The 18,957-nt window shown below is 34.5% G+C and overlaps 1 protein-coding gene across 1 annotated transcript in view; it reads left to right on the forward strand.

The window, feature by feature from the left end:
• Window positions 1-18,957, forward strand: part of LOC141610539 (uncharacterized) — a 40,702-nt gene that overhangs the window by 17,157 nt on the left and 4,588 nt on the right. The gene's annotated exons all lie outside the window — the stretch shown is intronic.

Raw genomic sequence — 18,957 nt, forward strand, 5'->3', positions numbered from 1 at the left:
GATAATTCACGCGGTACCCCTAAAGTTTGCCAATTTGCATGAAATACCCAAATTTTTGATCCGGAAATCTTAAAGATGTCATAACTCGTGTTTACGAGTTCCAAAAGTGACGAATTTTTTTTCTAAATCGCTTATCTTTCCGAGAACTACAATTTGAAAAAAAAAATTGTCGTATTTGGATTCCGCTACTAGGAGTTATTGAGCGTCAAAGTTTTTTCGACCGAACAAACTTTGAGTGAGCATATCTCCCGGTCACGAGTTCCAAACTCGTCAAACTTTTTTTCAAATCGTAGTACTCGGAAAGATGATCGATTTGAAAAAAAAAATCTTCACTTTATGAGTTCGTAAACATGAGTTATGGTCTCTTTAAGTTTTTCGGATCAAAAATTTGGATATTTTGTGCAAAGTGGCCAACTTCAGGGGTACCGCGTGAATTATCCGAAAATTTTTTTTTTTTTTTTTAAAAAAAACGGGCTGGGCTGAAAAAACCCAACACTAGCACGGCCCGTAGGGCTGACCGGGCTGGGCCATGTGCTGACCGGGCTGCTAAATTCTGGCCCGTGTAACAGTGCTGGGCCAGGCCGGGCCGGGCTGGCCCGCTATGTTGTCCACCTCTAAGTAAAGGGGTGACTTTAGGTATAGGGGCCACATTTTTTATGTGTATATATGTTTATTTACCAACCTAAAATGAGCTACATACGGTCACCTTCTTTTATACTCCGTATATTATACCTTCACTTTGTTAGTCATAAATTGGCCTAAAACATTATGGAGACAATCTAAATCAACTAAAATGACTTCAAATTACATAAAAGAGCTAACTGTAGTTCATTAAAAAAAAATTGTATATAATAGATGTACTCATGTACATTAGTAGAGAGATATATAGTACGGTTCGAAATCTAGAGAGACGGGCATCATGTAGACTTGTAAAACGGGTTGAACGGGTGGGTTAGGGGTCTGGTAATTTCAGGTCCGGCCTTCAGGTAAAATAAGGGTCAAGTGTATTTTATTTATTCGGATTACATACAGGTCTAATACTCAAAGTCTATATGGGTTTAAGGTCGGGTTTCTTGATGATTTGGCTAGTGGATCGAGGTAACAATAATAATGTCATGGCACGCGGTTAGAGGTCATAAGGTGGCAATATTTATGTGGCATGTAGTTTGAACTGAGGTGATGAAGTGGCATTGATGCATGACATGGTTGGCTCACAATTCCATGTGATGAGGTGGCAGTAATGACATGGCATATGGTTCGATTCTGATGAGGTTGGAGTGATAGGTTTGTAGCAATAAGTATTTTGGTCAGATTATACTGTGTTGGGTCAATTCGGCCTCGAGTCATGCATGGGTTCTAATAATTGTGATTAGTCTCCTTCAAATTTGAGACTTATTGTACAGTATATGGTCGGCAACAATGCGTTCATGGTCCCGTGGCTTAAGTAGTCACCTTTACTATTCTTGTTTTTGGTTTTTTATACATCCAAATAATCATCGAGCTCAATTATTTTTGTTTTCATAATAGTGTCCTTATTATACAAATCGAATATGATTCATGGGTGAACTAAAAGATGATCGAACTTAAAAAGTTTTCTACACATCCAAATAATTGTCGAGTTCAATTATTTTTGTTTCCATAACAGTGTCCTTATTATACAACAATTGGTCTCCCTTGTGACGGGTTACCATTTGTGGCGGATATTTTGTGAGTTAAAATGGTAACAAAATGGGTTAGTGGAGAAAGGGGACCACATGAATAGTGTTGCAGAGAGAGAAAAAGTGGGTACTTTGTGAGGTAAAATGATATCCGTCACTCAAGAGTGACGGATATGTGCCGTCACAAACAAGAATTTGTGATTATACAAATCGAATATGATTCATTGGTGAATTAAAAGACGATCATTTTTTAGTTCACAATAGTATCCTTATACAGTAGATAGCGAATCAGCAAGTGAAGTGTGGGACACAACTGACTCCGAAGGTTAGAGACCTTAGAGTAACATGCATTCACAACAATAATTTACAATCATCGTACCTTATCACCAGGTCTTGGTTCACATCAAACCTACAATGATGCGGAAATTTGAAAGCCCCTCTAATAATTGTGATTGGTCTCCTTCAAATTTGAGACTTATTGTAAGGTGTACAGTATATGGACGGCAACAATGCGTTCATGGTCCCGTCGCCTGAGTAGTCACCTTTACTATTCTTATTTTTACCAGAACATCACATGGTTTTTCATACATCCACATGCTTTTTCATACATTCAAATAATCTTCGAGTTCAATTATTTTTGTTTTCTTAGTACCGTCCTTATTATACAAATCAAATATGATTTACGGGTGAACTAAAAGACGATCGAACTTATAAAGTTTTTTACACATCCAAATAATCGTCGACTACAATTATTTTTGTTTTCATATTAGTGTCCTCATTATACAAATCGAATATTCATGAGTGAACTAAAAGACCATCGAACTTAAAAAGTTTTCTACACATCCAAATAATCCAAGAGTTCAATTATTTTTGTTTCCATAATAGTGTCCTTATTATACAAATCGAATATGATTCACGGGTAAACTAAAAGACGATCGTACTTCAAAAGCTTTTTACACATCCAAATAATCATCGAGTTCAATTATTTTTGTTTCCATAATAGTGTCCTTATTGTACAAATCGAATATGATTTATGGGCGAACTAAAAGACGATCGTACTTAAAAATTTTTTTACACATCCAAATAAGCTTAGAGTTCAATTATTTTTATTCTCATAGTAGTGTCCTTATTATACAAATCGAATATGATTCATGGGTGAACTAAAAGACGATCGAACTTAAAAAGGTTTTTACACATACAAATAATCTTCGAGTTCAATAATTTTTGTTTCCATAATAGTGTCCTTATTATACAAATCGAATATGATTCATGGGGTGAACTAAAAGACGATTGTACTTAAAAAAATTTGTACACATCCAAATAATCTTCGAGTTCAATTATTTTTGTTTCCATAATAGTGTCCTTATTATACAAATCGAATATGATTCATGGGTGAACTAAAAGACGATCGAACTTAAAAAGTTTTTTACAAATCCAAATAATCCTCGACTTCAATTATTTTTGTTTTCATAATAATGTCCTTATTATACAAATTGAATATGATTCACGGGTGGTCTAAACTATAACTTAAAAAGTTTAAAACTGTAATAATCCTATATATTAAAGCAACAACCATAGAGCCTACGTGTTGCTCTGTGGTTAAAAGTCAATATGTCAAAGGCGGTTTTTAGTATCCTGATTTTTAGGCCCCATGTTACGTATGTGAATTAATTATCCAACATCTTTTGTTGAATTAACTCCTTTATGTATACCATTGACATTTGACAATCAATTACTCCTAATAGTACGGAGTAGTAGAGTTTATAGTTTTATTTAAATAATTAAACATTAATGGGTAAATATTTATATTTAAAATTAACAAAATCAACAAGTGAAAAAATTCAGTTTATCAACTTAATAGAGCATAAATAACCGAAAAAATAATAATAATTTGCTTATAATAGAGCAAAAATTACAAAAAAATTAACTTGCTTATAATAACCAATATTTTTTTTTAAAATAAAAATACCAGGAAAACATATAACTAAAAATGTAATTTAAAAATACTTGAAAATAATTAAAGAGGAGTGAAAAAAATTGTTGAATTGAAATTACGTGAATCAGATATCCGATTTAAAGTTCAAAATTTTCGATGTGTGATCCGAGGAACTACGGATATATCTGATTGTTGATATCCGAATATTTACCGAAATAATCAATTGTTAAATTTTGTTAAATAGTAACACCCAGACATATTTCGATAAAAAAATAAAAAATTTACCGAACTCGAATAATATAGCCATAAAAGACTATAAATAAAAAATTTATCGAAATCGAAAAATTATGGAAAAAATTTATGAAGGATCAAAAGAAAGGGGGATTGAGAAATATAGTGTTTAGCTGGTGTTCCGATGACGGAAAAACGCGGGAAACTGACGGAAAAATAAAGCCCATACTGACGGAATTTCCGTCGGTATTTCAATTTACTGACGGATATTCCGTCAGGAATCAGGGTCAGCTTATTGCGTCAGTAAAACTCCTGTGGAATTTCCGTCAGTCTACCAAAACACTGACGGATATATGACGGAAAATCCGTCTTTATTTTTAGGTCAAAAGTGACGGAATTTCCGTCAGTTTTTTGTATTACTGACGGAAATTCCGTCGGTTGCGTCTGACACGTGGCATTCCACGTAAGATTCTGAAATCAAAATAACAGGGGGTAGTGACGGAATTTCCGTCAGTTTTATCACTTTACTGACGGAAATTCCGTCGATTCGGTGACACGTGGCCTTTTCGCACGGAAAAATGGAGAGGGAAAGCGTGTGACGGAAATTCCGTCGGTATTTTAAAATTTCGACGGAATTTCCGTCGATCTATTAAAAAAAAAGGCACTGGAAACAAGAAATGACTGCTTTGCGCCCACCCACGATGCGTTTTTGCATCGTTTCAAATCTGACTTCTTTGCCCGACCACGATGCCTATTTGCATCGTTTCCAATATAAACAAAACCTGCAAAATACATCCAATCGTCGACCGCCAAGCGGGAATCCATTTTCACGTCGACCGCTAATGCGGGAATCAATAGACAACAAAAGAGAAGGGGACGCAAATTGTTTTACATAAAAACATAGTCAAATTTGTACATTGTCTTACAAATTAAACAGAGAATTGTTTTACCATGTCTTTCATACTTACTAGACGACAATACTAACTAAACTAAAGTTCTAACCTAAAGGCTCTAACCTAAAGGCTCTAACTTAAAGGCTCTAAGTGTTTATAAGGTCAATAAAACTACCACCAATACCTCCAAACCCGTCATCACCACCCCCAAAGTTATCCCGTCTATGTGGAGTAAATTGTGAACATGTGTTTGGGGGTTGAGATGCTTGCAAATCAGCCCAAGCCTTTCTCATTGCCGCCATTTCTTCAGCCTGTTCTTGAACCTGTCTTTCAAGAGCAACTCGAGCGGCTCGCTCATCATTCATTTGGGTGGAAAGCTGTGAAATCATGCTAGGAGCATAAGACAAAGACCGTCGCCTTGACTTTGTTAGGAGGAAGATCATACCATATTTGGGCCCCCGTAGGTCCTGTCCCAAACATCCGGTTCTTCTCGTCAAATCCTCCTACTGACCTTGTAGTAGGCCTCAATCTCGTCGGGAGATCCGTCAGTGGCAATGGTGGCTCATCTCCTCTTGGAAATCACGCTGAAAAAATAGAAAATCGTTAGAAATGATATATATATATATACCTATCTTTATAAGAAAGAGATTATCGTTCTTTGTAATAAAAATAAATATTAAATTAAATTCAAGAATTTACCTCAACATCAGCCGCTCGAGGGTTAACCCACTCGCCCTTCTTATTTTTCTTCGTCTTCATGAACATCTTGTGGGGGGTGGCCTCTTGACCCTGAAATTATTATGGAAACAAGTAAAATCAAGTATATTTTTGTCAATCATATATATTAACCACTTTTTAAAAGCAATAAAAACAATACTTACCAATTCCTTGAAAGCATCGGAGCAACTCTTACGACCAAGAGTGTGGGTGCCCAATGCTTTCCCATCTTTCCCACCCGACTTCCTATTTGCCGTGTTGACTTTCGAATGTTTGGCAAAAGTAGGATCATTAGGCCTATTCTTAAGGTTCTCCAACCAAGAAACAGGCACCCACTTTGGCGGTTTCTTGTTATATTTTATTCCATTGATAAGAGTGGTAATCCGCCTCGTTACCCTCGCCTGCCACTCAGGAATAGGATCATACTCAGGATCGATGGATCTTACATGAGTCTGTTTCAAAAAACAAGTGTGAAATTAGTTATATAAAACTTAAGAAAATTATTATAAACTTAAGAAAATTATTATTGAAAAACATAATTACCGCAAAGTAATTCCACATCTTCCGAATGCGTGCGTTACTCGCTTCACCCCACCTAGTGAAGTACTCATCTCGATGTTACGGGTGAATGACCAAGTAACATATTTCTTGATTGGTTCGTCATCCCACCTGAAAAACACATAAATATATGAAATTAAAACTGTAAATGTTAAGTTTTTTTAAACTTAAGAAAAATTAACATAAACTTACCAATAATGATCTGGCCGAGCACGGGCCTCTGAGAGAATCACCTGCATGTTCTCCTGTCTTTGTGATGGAAATTCAGGATTTTCCTCATCCTCAACCTCCTCGTCCTCCCGATTCCGTTGAGATGCATTTGCCTTACTATTGCTCCCAACCATACGGCGAAAAAAGTTCGGCATAATTCACTGCATGTTAACAATTTAAATCGTTAGTTCAAAACAACCATTTTCGCAGGTATATATAAACAATTGAAAAAAACACTATGGAAGACTGTGAACTAATTACCACTTGCCTCTTCTTTAATGCATTTTATTGGGTGAATTGAGAGGTTTCTTATAACCAAATCTTGAAAATTGAAACACACTATTGATGTTAAGTTAAAACGACATGTATAAAACAAAAAACCAAATAGCTTAGAACGACAAGTAATAAAAAACGGAGGGCATATTTTATTGAATGTTTAATAATTGTACAATTACAACTAGTCCTCCTCACTATCACTATCACTACAAATCAAAACAGTTCATCTTCCGAAAAAAGCACTCCCACTTCTTCCTCTCGATTCCTCATTTTCGTATCTAATAAGTTCTTCAACTTCATCTTCATCCCCTTCTTCTTCGACGTCTCTGTCATATTCCCCTTGACCTCTTTCCACTGTCACTTCGTATACATCTTCATCATCTGTATCTTCCAACAAAATCGGTGAAATTGAGTGATCATTCACAACCACATCTTCTTGAAAGACACTTTCTTCAATAGGAGCATCAACTTGTGATCTTGCCTTGGTTTTAAAAACCGCGGACCACGGAATACCTTGATTACCTTTCTTAATGGTTGGATAAGGAGCATAACAAACTTGATCGACTTGAAAAGCTGCCACAAATGGGTTATGTCCACGAAGTTTTTTTTTCTCGTTTACATCTACAAGTCCATAAACCTTATGGATACTAAGTCCTTGTGGGGAATTATCAAGCCAATCACATTTAAACAATATAACCCTATAAACCCTTTGCCCGGCATAATAAGAAAGCTCAATTACTTCATTTAGGGTTCCATAGTAGTCCAACCCTTCAGTTGAATTCACAGAAACCCCATTGCTTAACGTAGACTTCGAAACATCAACTCCTCCTTAAAAGCTCGAAACTTATAGCCGTTGATGGAATACCGTCTCCAAGACTTCACCATGTTACTAGGACCCAATGCTAAAGCTATTATTAGATGATCCTTCAATCTATGAACCTATGAATAAAAAATGTTAATTAAGTTGTTATATTTTTTTCAATATCTAATAAGAAATCTAAATGTATCATCACTTACTTGATTTGGAACCATTTGGAAAACTTTTCTCATGTGATGCCCAAACATCATCGAGGATGTGACATCAGGAAAATTGATTTTGATATGTGCCTCAAATTCCCTATAAGTAGGGAAAACATGTTTTAGTTATGTATTAATTACCTATAAATTCGATTTAATTTGATAATTAAAAAACAATTGATTAATGATGAAGTATTAACTTACTTTTCATAAGTATCTAAAAAATCTCCACAGTTCCTTAGCACATAAAAATGAGCTTCTTCATACTCTTTCTCGATTAAGTACCTCTCGTATACATTTTCCGGTTGTAGTTCCCATGTCATCATTGAATAACTCGGGTAACTTAGATTTCAATTGGTCATCGGAATTTACACCAACATCTAAGTCTTTTGCTTTTGTGTCAATGTGATCTTCGAAATAAAAAGAACAGAAATTTGAAATTTCCTCTAACAAAAAAGCGTTGCATATTGAACCCTCCACCCGAGCTTTGTTGCCAATCTTTTTTTTTATATGATTAAGAAATCTCTCAAATGGATACATCCATCGATATTGGACAGGTCCTCCAACTTTTGCTTCATAAGGTAGGTGAAGAGGCAAATGCTCCATGGAATTGAAAAAAGACGGGGGAAATATCTTCTCTAACTTGCATATTATCTCCGCAATGTTTGACTCTAGACGTTCCATAGAATCAACTCTAATCGTAGAAGTACACAGGTCTCTAAAAAATTGGCTTATCTCGGTTATTGCATTCCAAGGACTGTCGGGAGCAACTCTTTCAAGGCAACGGGAGTAGTCGTTCCATAAAGACATGACAATCATGACTTTTCATGGAATGTAACACCATCTTTTTATGGTCAACACACCGACTCAAATCTAAAGCATAACCATCCGGGAATTTTAAGTTAGCAACCCAGTCACATAGAGCCTTTTTTCTCGCGTTTGATAAAACAAACCTAGATGATGTGTTCCGTTTATAGCAAAGTTCATTAAAGTCTTCTTTACCCTTAGTGTCAAATTTAGTTTTTCCTGGTACATCCATGATGGTGTTGATAAGTTGTTCAAAAAAATTTTTCTCAATGTGCATAACATCCAAGTTGTGTCGAATCAGCAACGTTTTCCAATAGGGAAGTTCCCAGAATATGCTTTGTTTCCACCAACCTTCATTCTGATCTTTCAATCTTTTCAATTCTTTATCAAAAGCATCAACTATTTTAGGCAAGTCTTTTACGGATTCCCACACTTCATCACCCGTTAGTTTGGATGCGGCTATGCGATTCTCGCTTTTTTTGTTTTTAAGAAAATGCTTACAATTGTCGCGGAAAGGATGATCAGGTGTTAAGAACTCACGGTGACAATCAAACCAACAAACCTTTTTGCTATTTTTAAGCCAAAAAGATCTATGATCATTTTCTGGACAATAAGGACATGCACGATATCCACTTGTGGACCAACCAGAAAGCATGCCATATGCCGGGAAATCGTTGATCGTCCACATTAATGCAGCCTTTAATTGAAAATTTTGTTTCTTAGAGACATCATAGGTGTCCACGCCGGTTTCCCAAAGTTGTTTCAACTCTTTGATCAACGGTTGGAGGAAAACATCTAAATTTGTTTTCGGATTCTTAGGACCGGAACTAGCAGACAAGAACAGTAAATTGTCTCTTCATGCATAACCAAGGAGGTAAGTTGTACGGAGTCACAATCACGGGCCAACAAGAGTATTTCGTCCCAAACAGCCCAAAAGGTTGAAATTCATCCGTACACAAACCTAGCCTAACATTCCGGGGTTCACTTGCAAAATCTGGATGCTCTCTATCGAAATGCTTCCACGCTTCTCCATCACTTGGATGTGCCATTGTCCCCCTTTCTCTTAATCGAGAGTTTTTGTAGTGCCAACTCATCTCACCTGCTATGTGCTTGGTTGCATATAGTCGGTGTAACCTTGGCGCAAGCGGGAAATAAGTTATTGGTTTACATGGAATTCGCCTCCCACTTGAATTCTTTTTACCTTTATACCGAGATGCACGACACTTTGTACATTCTTCAAGATTAGAATTTTCCTCCCAGAAAAGCATGCATCCATTGATACATGCATCAATCTTTTCATGGGGAAGTTGGAGTCCCTTCAGAACTTTTTTAATCTCATAAAAATTGCGCGCCATTTGATTTTCCTTTGGAATTATGTCACCAACGAACGACACAAAACTATTAGCGCATCTAAGAGATATGTTGTTCTCACATTTGATTGATAACAACCTAGCAGCTGCTTGCAACAAACTCATATCACTTCCCTCAAACACCGGTTGTTCAGCTTGCTCTAACATTTTAAAGAACGAAGAAACTTGGGGGTTCGGGGTTTCATAACGCACTTCTTCATCGTCAAGGTCATCAGGATTAAGTCGATCCTCCAAAATTTGGTCAACGGTATCACGCAATGCATTTTCCACGAACTCACGGTAAGGATTCTCACTAGCATTTGTACTAGGTAGTTTCTCACCGTGATACGTCCATACATAATAATTATCGGCGAAACCATACGACCAAAGATGAATTTGAACATCCGCTTTCCTTTTAAAACCTAGGTTTTTGCATTTCTTACACGGACACCTCATTTCACCTAAATTCTTGTACTCACTACTTCCCTCCGCGAATTTAATAAACTCTTTCACCCCCTCTGCATATGCTTTCTTGGGTTTCTTTTTTCGTCTAATCTTTCATACATCCATTGCCGTTCTAATCTTTTCATGTTATTATATATCTACACATTTATATATATCATTAAAAAAGATAATAACCTAACAACAATCAAAATCAAGCATAATAAACAATAATTTAACATTTTAACCAATATAAATATTGTATTTCTTTGAATTGGGTCCTTATCACTCCAACCTAAACCCATCAATGTACGTTTTAAGTCACTAGCAAACATGTACTTGTGATTTATTAATGAGAAAAAAAATTCGGCAGCAATTCCCATCCGTTCTCCAAATACACAATATAGAATAAATAATTACTCTACATATGCATTTAGAGAACATTAAAGGAATTGTCATCAAACTCTTTTCTCATTAACAAATCACAAGCACATGTTTACTACCTAAGTGACTTAAAACGTACAAAGATGATCCCAAACGGGGACTATTCAAAAATTACTCCTAGTGAGTAATTTTTGAACGGATACTAGGTCAATATGAACAATAATTTTAACAATATTAAAAACAAAACATACAACAATGACTACTTTTTCAATTAACAAAAATTAACATGATTTACTTTTCATTTTACATATCTAGTCTAATTCATATTTATTCTAATTAACATTTAACAATAATCTAATTTTTAATAATAAAATTAAATATCTATCTTAACTCAACATGCATACATTAAAAAAAAAAAAATTATAACTAATAATCTAAATTAACAATATACATTAACAACATACATCCGTCACAATATTGGCTTCTATCCTAAGTCAACATGCATCAACATCAACCCTTTCACAATTCTGACGGAAATTCCGTCAGTAGAAACCTCTGACGGATTAAAACAATAACTAATAATCTAAATTAATTAAACTAATTAAAAGGAGTAATACCTAATTAATTTGACAAAAAAAAAATGAAAAAGGAAGTGGCGGCTGGCGGCGCGGCTGGGGGCGGCGGCTGACGGCGACGGCTGGCGGAGGCGGCGGCGGTCTACTATTAAAAAAAAAAAGATAAATAAGAAAAGGATGAAGGAGAAGGAAAAAGATAAAGGAAATAGAAAAAAAAGATAAAGTTAATTACCTTATAGTGATGGCGACGGCGTGGTGGTGTTGGTGGTGGTGGTGGTGGCGCCGGAAGTGGAGGAGGGTGGTGGTGGTGTCGGGTTTTAAGGAGGTAAGGGGTTAAGGCGATTTTAATTGATTTGGGGGAATTTTAGTAAAGTGAAGGAGAAACTCGTCGCGTGTTTCAGTTAATAGAAACCTCTGACGGATTTTCCGTCAGTTAAGTAGAAATCCTGACGGAAATTCCGTCAGTATTCTTATTTAACTGACGGAAAATCCGTCACTGGTCACTTTTATCAGAAAAATAATGCAAGTGACTGTACACGTCAGTTAAAGTATAACTCCTGACGGAATATCCGTCAGTATTCCTAAAATTCTGACGGAATATCCGTCAGTACCACAATCTTGTGACACCCGTCACGCACTACCAACGACTAATAATTGACCAAGTGACGGATATTCCGTCAGTATTGTGGGAACACTGACGGAATATCCGTCAGTACGCTAAAGTGATTTACAGCTGTAACATAATTTAACGTGCAAAAACCATTGACGGATTTTCCGTCAGTATTAAGACATTACTGACGGAATATCCGTCACAGTTCTTTTGGCGCCTTTGACTTGGTCAACGCGCCAATATATACTGACGGGATATCCGTCAGGAAAATATACTGACGGAATTTCCGTCACACATCCGTCAGTAACGCGTGTTTTCTGACGGCCTCTTTTTTCCGTCGGTATGGCCGTCAGTAAGCCGCGTTTTTCTTGTAGTGTATTTATATTTAAAATTAACAAAATCAACAAGTGAAAAAATTCAGTTTATCAACTTAATAGAGCATAAATAACCGAAAAAATAATAATAATTTGCTTATAATAGAGCAAAAATTACAAAAAAATTAACTTGCTTATAATAACCAATATTTTTTTTTAAAATAAAAATACCAGGAAAACATATAACTAAAAATGTAATTTAAAAATACTTGAAAATAATTAAAGAGGAGTGAAAAAAATTGTTGAATTGAAATTACGTGAATCAGATATCCGATTTAAAGTTCAAAATTTTCGATGTGTGATCCGAGGAACTACGGATATATCTGATTGTTGATATCCGAATATTTACCGAAATAATCAATTGTTAAATTTTGTTAAATAGTAACACCCAGACATATTTCGATAAAAAAATAAAAAATTTACCGAACTCGAATAATATAGCCATAAAAGACTATAAATAAAAAATTTATCGAAATCGAAAAATTATGGAAAAAATTTATGAAGGATCAAAAGAAAGGGGGATTGAGAAATATAGTGTTTAGCTGGTGTTCCGATGATCTTGAAATAGAAATAGTCTAGCTGCGTAGGTGAGACGGAGTGAAATGAGAAGGGAATTTACTCCGTTGTAGGTCAGAGTTAAATCCTGAGGGTTGTAGAAGAAGATTGACTGCTGAATGAATGAGGAAATGTGAGCAAAGTAGGGATTTTAATTAATTTTGATGGTTGGTCGTGTATTTAAACTAAGGGGTCAATGACCCATGTTTATTATTGGACATGTTTTTAAGCAGTCTATTTTTAATATCATCACCGTACATATTTGTCGCCTAAGAAGTTCAAAAATCCATCCTGTATATTTTATTATTTTTTTATTATAACTAAAATTTGATTGGATAAATAAAAATTTTAAAAGTATACTCTCTCTATCTAAATATTATTTTGCAATTTTTTTGATGACTAGGGACCCTGTGACGCTAGGGTAAACCCACGGGTATATATGATAGCTCGCAAACCATGTATATTACGTAAATTACTCGAGAGTGACGGGCTCAAAATTTACAAGACATAGACCGAGGTCAAAAATACTCCACAATATCAATCACGAAATTATTAGTATATGTACTCTATTTCGCATTTTAGATATACATATACGTTTTTGAAAATATGTGGCTTATAGAACATAATTCAACATCTTATTAATTGAATCATTAATTAATTTTCTTTCTATAAAATACACTTTTTTTTGAGGGAAAATAAACTTATCTTTGCCTATCAGACTAATTGCGTCAGGTTTAAATTTTGACCCTAAATTAAGGGATTAATCAGGTCGCAAGTTATGATTTATTTGACTTGGCCTAAGATAAACGGGTCAAGGCAATTTTTAATAGGTCTAGACAAGTAATATTTTCACAGGCTCATTGTAAATCCGAAATTTTAATAAAACTCCTTTACACAAGTTTGATTATAACGTAGTCTTTGCGTAATTTTGCACGGGTTCAATAGTTTGACGGTATGATAGTTGATAATATGTTATTTGATATAGTGATAAACGCGTATGTGATAGACTAAATAAGGTTGGCCTAAAGAAATTTCCCAAATATATTGTAAATTATAACAATGTGATAATATTTTATTTTATTTTTCGTATTTTCATTTGATAAGTATGGAGGAATATAATTTGGATGCGAAATGTATAGTTAAAAAATCACGATATCTTTATTATGCCTATAATGATAATGAATCTCTTTATTGCTAATGAATTTATAATTCAAAGTTATAATAGCACCAGTAGGTCTCATGAGAGACCGTCTCCCACTAATTTTGTGGGGGACATAATAGAGAAAAAATGGGATAAAATTATTTTAAACTTACACGGGTTCTACAAACGTGCACTAAATGAAAAGCAGGTTTAACAATTTGCACGGGTATGTTACTATTCAGACCAATTCACCTTTACAAGTTTGTGGCTATTTCAAGAGTCACAAGCAAAAAAGGTTATTTTTGAGCTGCGGGAAGTGGATCCGTGTGGTGTGGTGAAGCGGGTAAGGGATGTTATGGAGGAAATTGAGGGAGGGGGCTATGTGAAGAAGGGCAGCCGGGATGAAGCAGGAGCACGGGGAAGGGAGAACGCGAGGAAAGGTTGGGTGGCTCCTCCGGAGGGGTATGTGAAAATCAATGTCGATGCGGGAGTCCAAGAAGGAATGGGCGTGAACTTGGGAATGGTGTGTAGGGATGGCCGAGGTGGGGTGATTTGGGGGGCGACTCTGGTGTTGGAGCAATTGTGGGATAGTCGCATTGCCGAGGCTGTCGCGGTTTTGGAGGGAGTCAAGGAGGCTCGTCGAAGAGGTCATGCGAATATTGTCGTGGAAAGTGATTGTCTTCAAGTGGTGGAAGCTTTGCAGAGATCTCGCCCTGGCAGAAGTGTTTTTGATTTAGTTTTAGCGGACATTTTTTCTTTACGTTCTTCTTTTAACTCTATTGTTTGGTCTTTTACTAGTCGTTTGAACAATGGGGTGGCTCATGCGTTAGCCCATCCTGTTCCTAGAGTAGTTGGTAAGTTTGTGTGGTCGGAGGGTCTACCTTTGATCGCGAACGATGCTGTTAACTTTGATTTATTATTAATGCAGTAGAACCTCCGGGTTTCTCTTCAAAAAAAAAAAGAGTCACAAGCAAAAAAGGACTAAGGATTCTGATTTGTGATAATGATAAACGCGTGTCCACTAGAACAAATAACGTAGTTTATAAAGAAGTTTTCGAGAAATTATAGTACAATTTACTTATGATTTTACACTGTAACAGCTTATTGTTATGCTTTGGAATTTTCGTGGAGTTATTGACTTATTGCTGTATTAATATATATACTCTCGATAGATACAACTTTATTATTGCTATATTTTAGATATTTTGGATACATACTTCATATAAAAAGCAACCACTATTAACACGTTTTTCTACAACCACCTAAATAACAATCCCGTGCAATTTGCACGGGTATAAAACTAGTACATAAACAAAAGCAGTGACCATGGTGGCCTGGTGGGGAAGCCGCTGGCATATGAAAACTTTTCCATAAAGTATTTTGGATAGTGAATTAGTGATAGGGCGACATCGGGTGTTGTCTAAATTTGGTGTTACTCTCTCACATAAATTTTTAATTAAAGAGGTCCCCACTCACCCTATATAAGAAGGTGACACCAAATGGGTGTCACCGTGACGCCCTTTCATTTTCGAAGTATTTTTACTCTTTTGTCCTTGTTTTCATTTTTTTCACTTCTCAGTCAAGTACTTAAGGCAAACTTTTTGTTTTTAAGCTATCTTAACATGTGTCCCTACTTTATAGCGATTAGATAGGATACATGTTAAAAAAACACGTCGAATAAATAGATTATAGATTATTACTTAAATCCAATAAGAATCAACTTTTAAGACTTTAACCTAAAATCAACTCTTTTTCTTTCAAGTAGCGCTATCTATAAAGAGGGTAGAAAAAGGGGAAATTATTTTGAAATAAAGTGAGTATAACTAGCAATCAAAATCTCAATTTTCTTCTAAAATACTTCTAAAAATTTAATGAAAATAACATTCTTTCAACAATAACCCAACATTTCTAGTTTAATAAAAATAACTCAACCTTTGAAACTAACTACACAATATAGAAGCGAAATTGTGTGTTCACATATATGGTGGGGCTGTTTTACTAAAAAAAATGACCCCTAGCCTAAATGAAAATAAATAGCTCCCTGGATGAGGTCAGTGGTGGATCTAGGGGGGTTAGCAGAGGCGCTCGCTCCTTGGTGGATTAATTTTTTGAAATTTTTAGTTGAAATTTTCGAAATTTTCGGACCCCCCCCCCCCCCCAAACTTGAATTCTGGCTCTGCCACTAAGGCTTTATTTGGCAAAACTACCTGAAAAGGTAACTAACCTTATTTATTGTCTTTGCTAACTTAATTTCTTAATTAACCTATTAAATCGTCTATTTATCATTCCAATTACTCAATAACCTACTCATTTATTTATTAGTTCGCCGAAGTACTCATTAACCCACCAAATAGTATACGAATCTAACTAAAAATTTATCAAATCTCCATTATCATGTTATGAATCACAACAAATGTTTTTAATGGTAGTTTGTGCTTAGTAAAAGTGATTTGTGATGCTTCTCATATAGGACGGTGAGTCAACATCATTGAGTTAGAATAAAGGCCAAAGTGATAGTGATAAAGTTAGTGGAGAGTTAAACGAGGTTATGATGGAGAAATAAATAAGAAGTTTAGGGGTACAATGTAGAATATAAAAAATTAAGGGGTACTACATAGAAAACCAAAAAACTCAAGGGTACACAGTAGAATTTCCCTATTTTTTATGTAAAAGTTTTACTCTTTTTTGTACTTTTTGCCACAATTTTTCCCTTTCTTACCCTTCCTCTCCGTTTCAAAATTAATCCAATCTTCATCAAATTATTCAATTATGGATTCGAATTCTCATATTGATAATATTAGGATTTATTAGAATAAGGGTTATAATTTGGATTTTCCTTATTAGAATAAGGGCTATAGTCGCCTTGCACAAGATTCTTGTGACGGACTAATCATCTTCGTTAGAAAATTTAAGTTATAATTAGGAATAGGTTTATTATTTTCTCAAGAATTGTGCATTTCAAAGCGGGGGTATCGAATAAACTGAGACAGTAAAGTCAATAACTTGCTTAACGACCATTTGAACAAGAACAATGACTCTAACCGCGATTTTAGTCATGGTTTACAATAAGGGGTTGTTTGGTTGCCTCATAAAAACACAGGAATTCCAAAATCCCATGAATTAGGATTTAAGGCTCTTGTTTGGTTACCCATTTTTTTTTAAAAATGGAGGAATCTAGAGTTCCATAGGAACTCTAATTCCTGTATCATGTGGGAAGTGGCTGACCAAGCCCCCTAGGTCATTCCCAATTCCTGCGTTTTTTACTAGTGATGTTTACTATTCTACCCCTATTAAAAACACACCCATTTCATCTACTTTCTCTATTTACCGCCATCTTCTTCACACGTCCTTTTTTTTCCTCCCTGTGCAATCTTCATCTTCACTTCAACGGGTTTTTTTTTTCCTCCTCCCTTTTGCTATCTCAATTATTTTCTTTTGCTACTATAATCTATGGTACATAAAAAAATTAAAAATCATGGAATATTGGTAATCAATTAACCAATTTATAATTGTTAAAGTTTGATAATTGTTAAAGTGGAAACAACAAACCATACGTACAACTTGAGTGAATATAATATGGAGCAAAATGGAATATGGGAGGAAGAATGTGATGTAGATGGAGTATGTATCGAGTTATCTCTGAATAGTAGGCAGGTCCACATCATAAAGTATTTTACCTGTTTTAAGCATTATTTTTTTTATTTTTTCTTGTATTACATTTTGGATATCTCGAATCTATTATACGTGTTTCGAGTAATGCTTTTCAGAATGTAACTCCTCGGATCAAATTGTCCTATATATGAATTAAGGGTGAAGTAATAAATTTTAGTAAAAGGGTAAAATAGTATTTACAACAAAAATTCATAGGAATTGGGTTATCCAACCAAACAACATACAGGGATTTATTTCATGGGAAGTGTCAATTCCTTGATGGCAACCAAACAAGTTTTGGGTATTTCCCATGAATTACATGTAGAAACTCAATTCGTGTGAATTTCTACTTCCCACATGAAATTAATTCCTCCATGAACCAAACAACCCCTAAATAACTAGTTTTAATCCCGTGCACGAAATGCACGGGTTGTCTTTTTAAATATGTTTTTGAGTATATGGTTGTCGATCCTTTAATAGTTAGCCGTAATTTTTTTTTTATTAAAATTTGAATGACACTGAATTAAAACGATATATCGTGTTAAAGTTTCAAAGTTGTGCAAATATAATTGCACATGATTAATTGTTCAATTGTTCATCTAAATAAATAGGTATTCAAGAGTTTTGTTATAGTGAATATCAGCCGTTTAAATATATAACAAATATCCAAATATTTATTTGTAAATAAGATTTCCTTGTTGCTTATTTCGATAATAAATTTGAATTATAATATACGTAGTCTATTTTTCTATTTGTTCTAATCGTTTGTTTGTCTCTTTTATTTTTTATGAAGGGTATTTTAAGCAAATGCAAATTCTGAAACGGAGGGAGTATATAATTTTAATGTCACGTCATTGTTGTATGATTAAATTTTTTATAATTATTTTTATAAAAGATTAAATTAACGAAATCAAGTCTCAATTTGTAAACCGAGTTAATGATCTACCTCGTAAATAAATCAGCCCAAATGTCGACACCGTATCCGCTAAATACCAATCAAATAAAACAAAATCATCACAAATCGAGTTAATGAGTATAAAATTTATCCGAACCAAATAAAAAGACATAATCTTTGAGTAAGTCTCCTTTAAAATGGATACATCTTTTTAATTATTAAAATTGGTTAAATACCATCTCACTTGTCTATATAAGACAAATCTAATGTTATTCCCTATGCACTCTAGTCTCTACTTTTGTTTTATTCTAACTATACTTGACTTGTCTTAAGATAAAAACGGATATTATAGATTTTAGTATTGTATATTATCTCAACTAAAACCGAGCTTTGGTATTTCTGAGTATTGATTTTTTAATTCTTATTTCTTTTTTTTTGCATTTAGTATTTTATATGATATTTTGGTTTTTTTATATATATTTTTAGTTACTTTTACACTAATCTTCAATAATTATGATGTCTTTAAGTCTTATTAAAAAATTTATTTTTACATTTAATGATTGTTGTTTTTGAAGTACTTTTTCATTTTTTTTTTGCTTCTTGAAATGTATTTTCTGATATTTTTTTTCCTAATAAATGAGTCTTTTTTTACCTTTTTCGATTTTAATAATTTTTCACT

The sequence above is a fragment of the Silene latifolia genome, chromosome 11, assembly GCF_048544455.1.
Source record: "Silene latifolia isolate original U9 population chromosome 11, ASM4854445v1, whole genome shotgun sequence".
In the NCBI taxonomy this organism is placed as follows: domain Eukaryota; kingdom Viridiplantae; phylum Streptophyta; class Magnoliopsida; order Caryophyllales; family Caryophyllaceae; genus Silene; species Silene latifolia.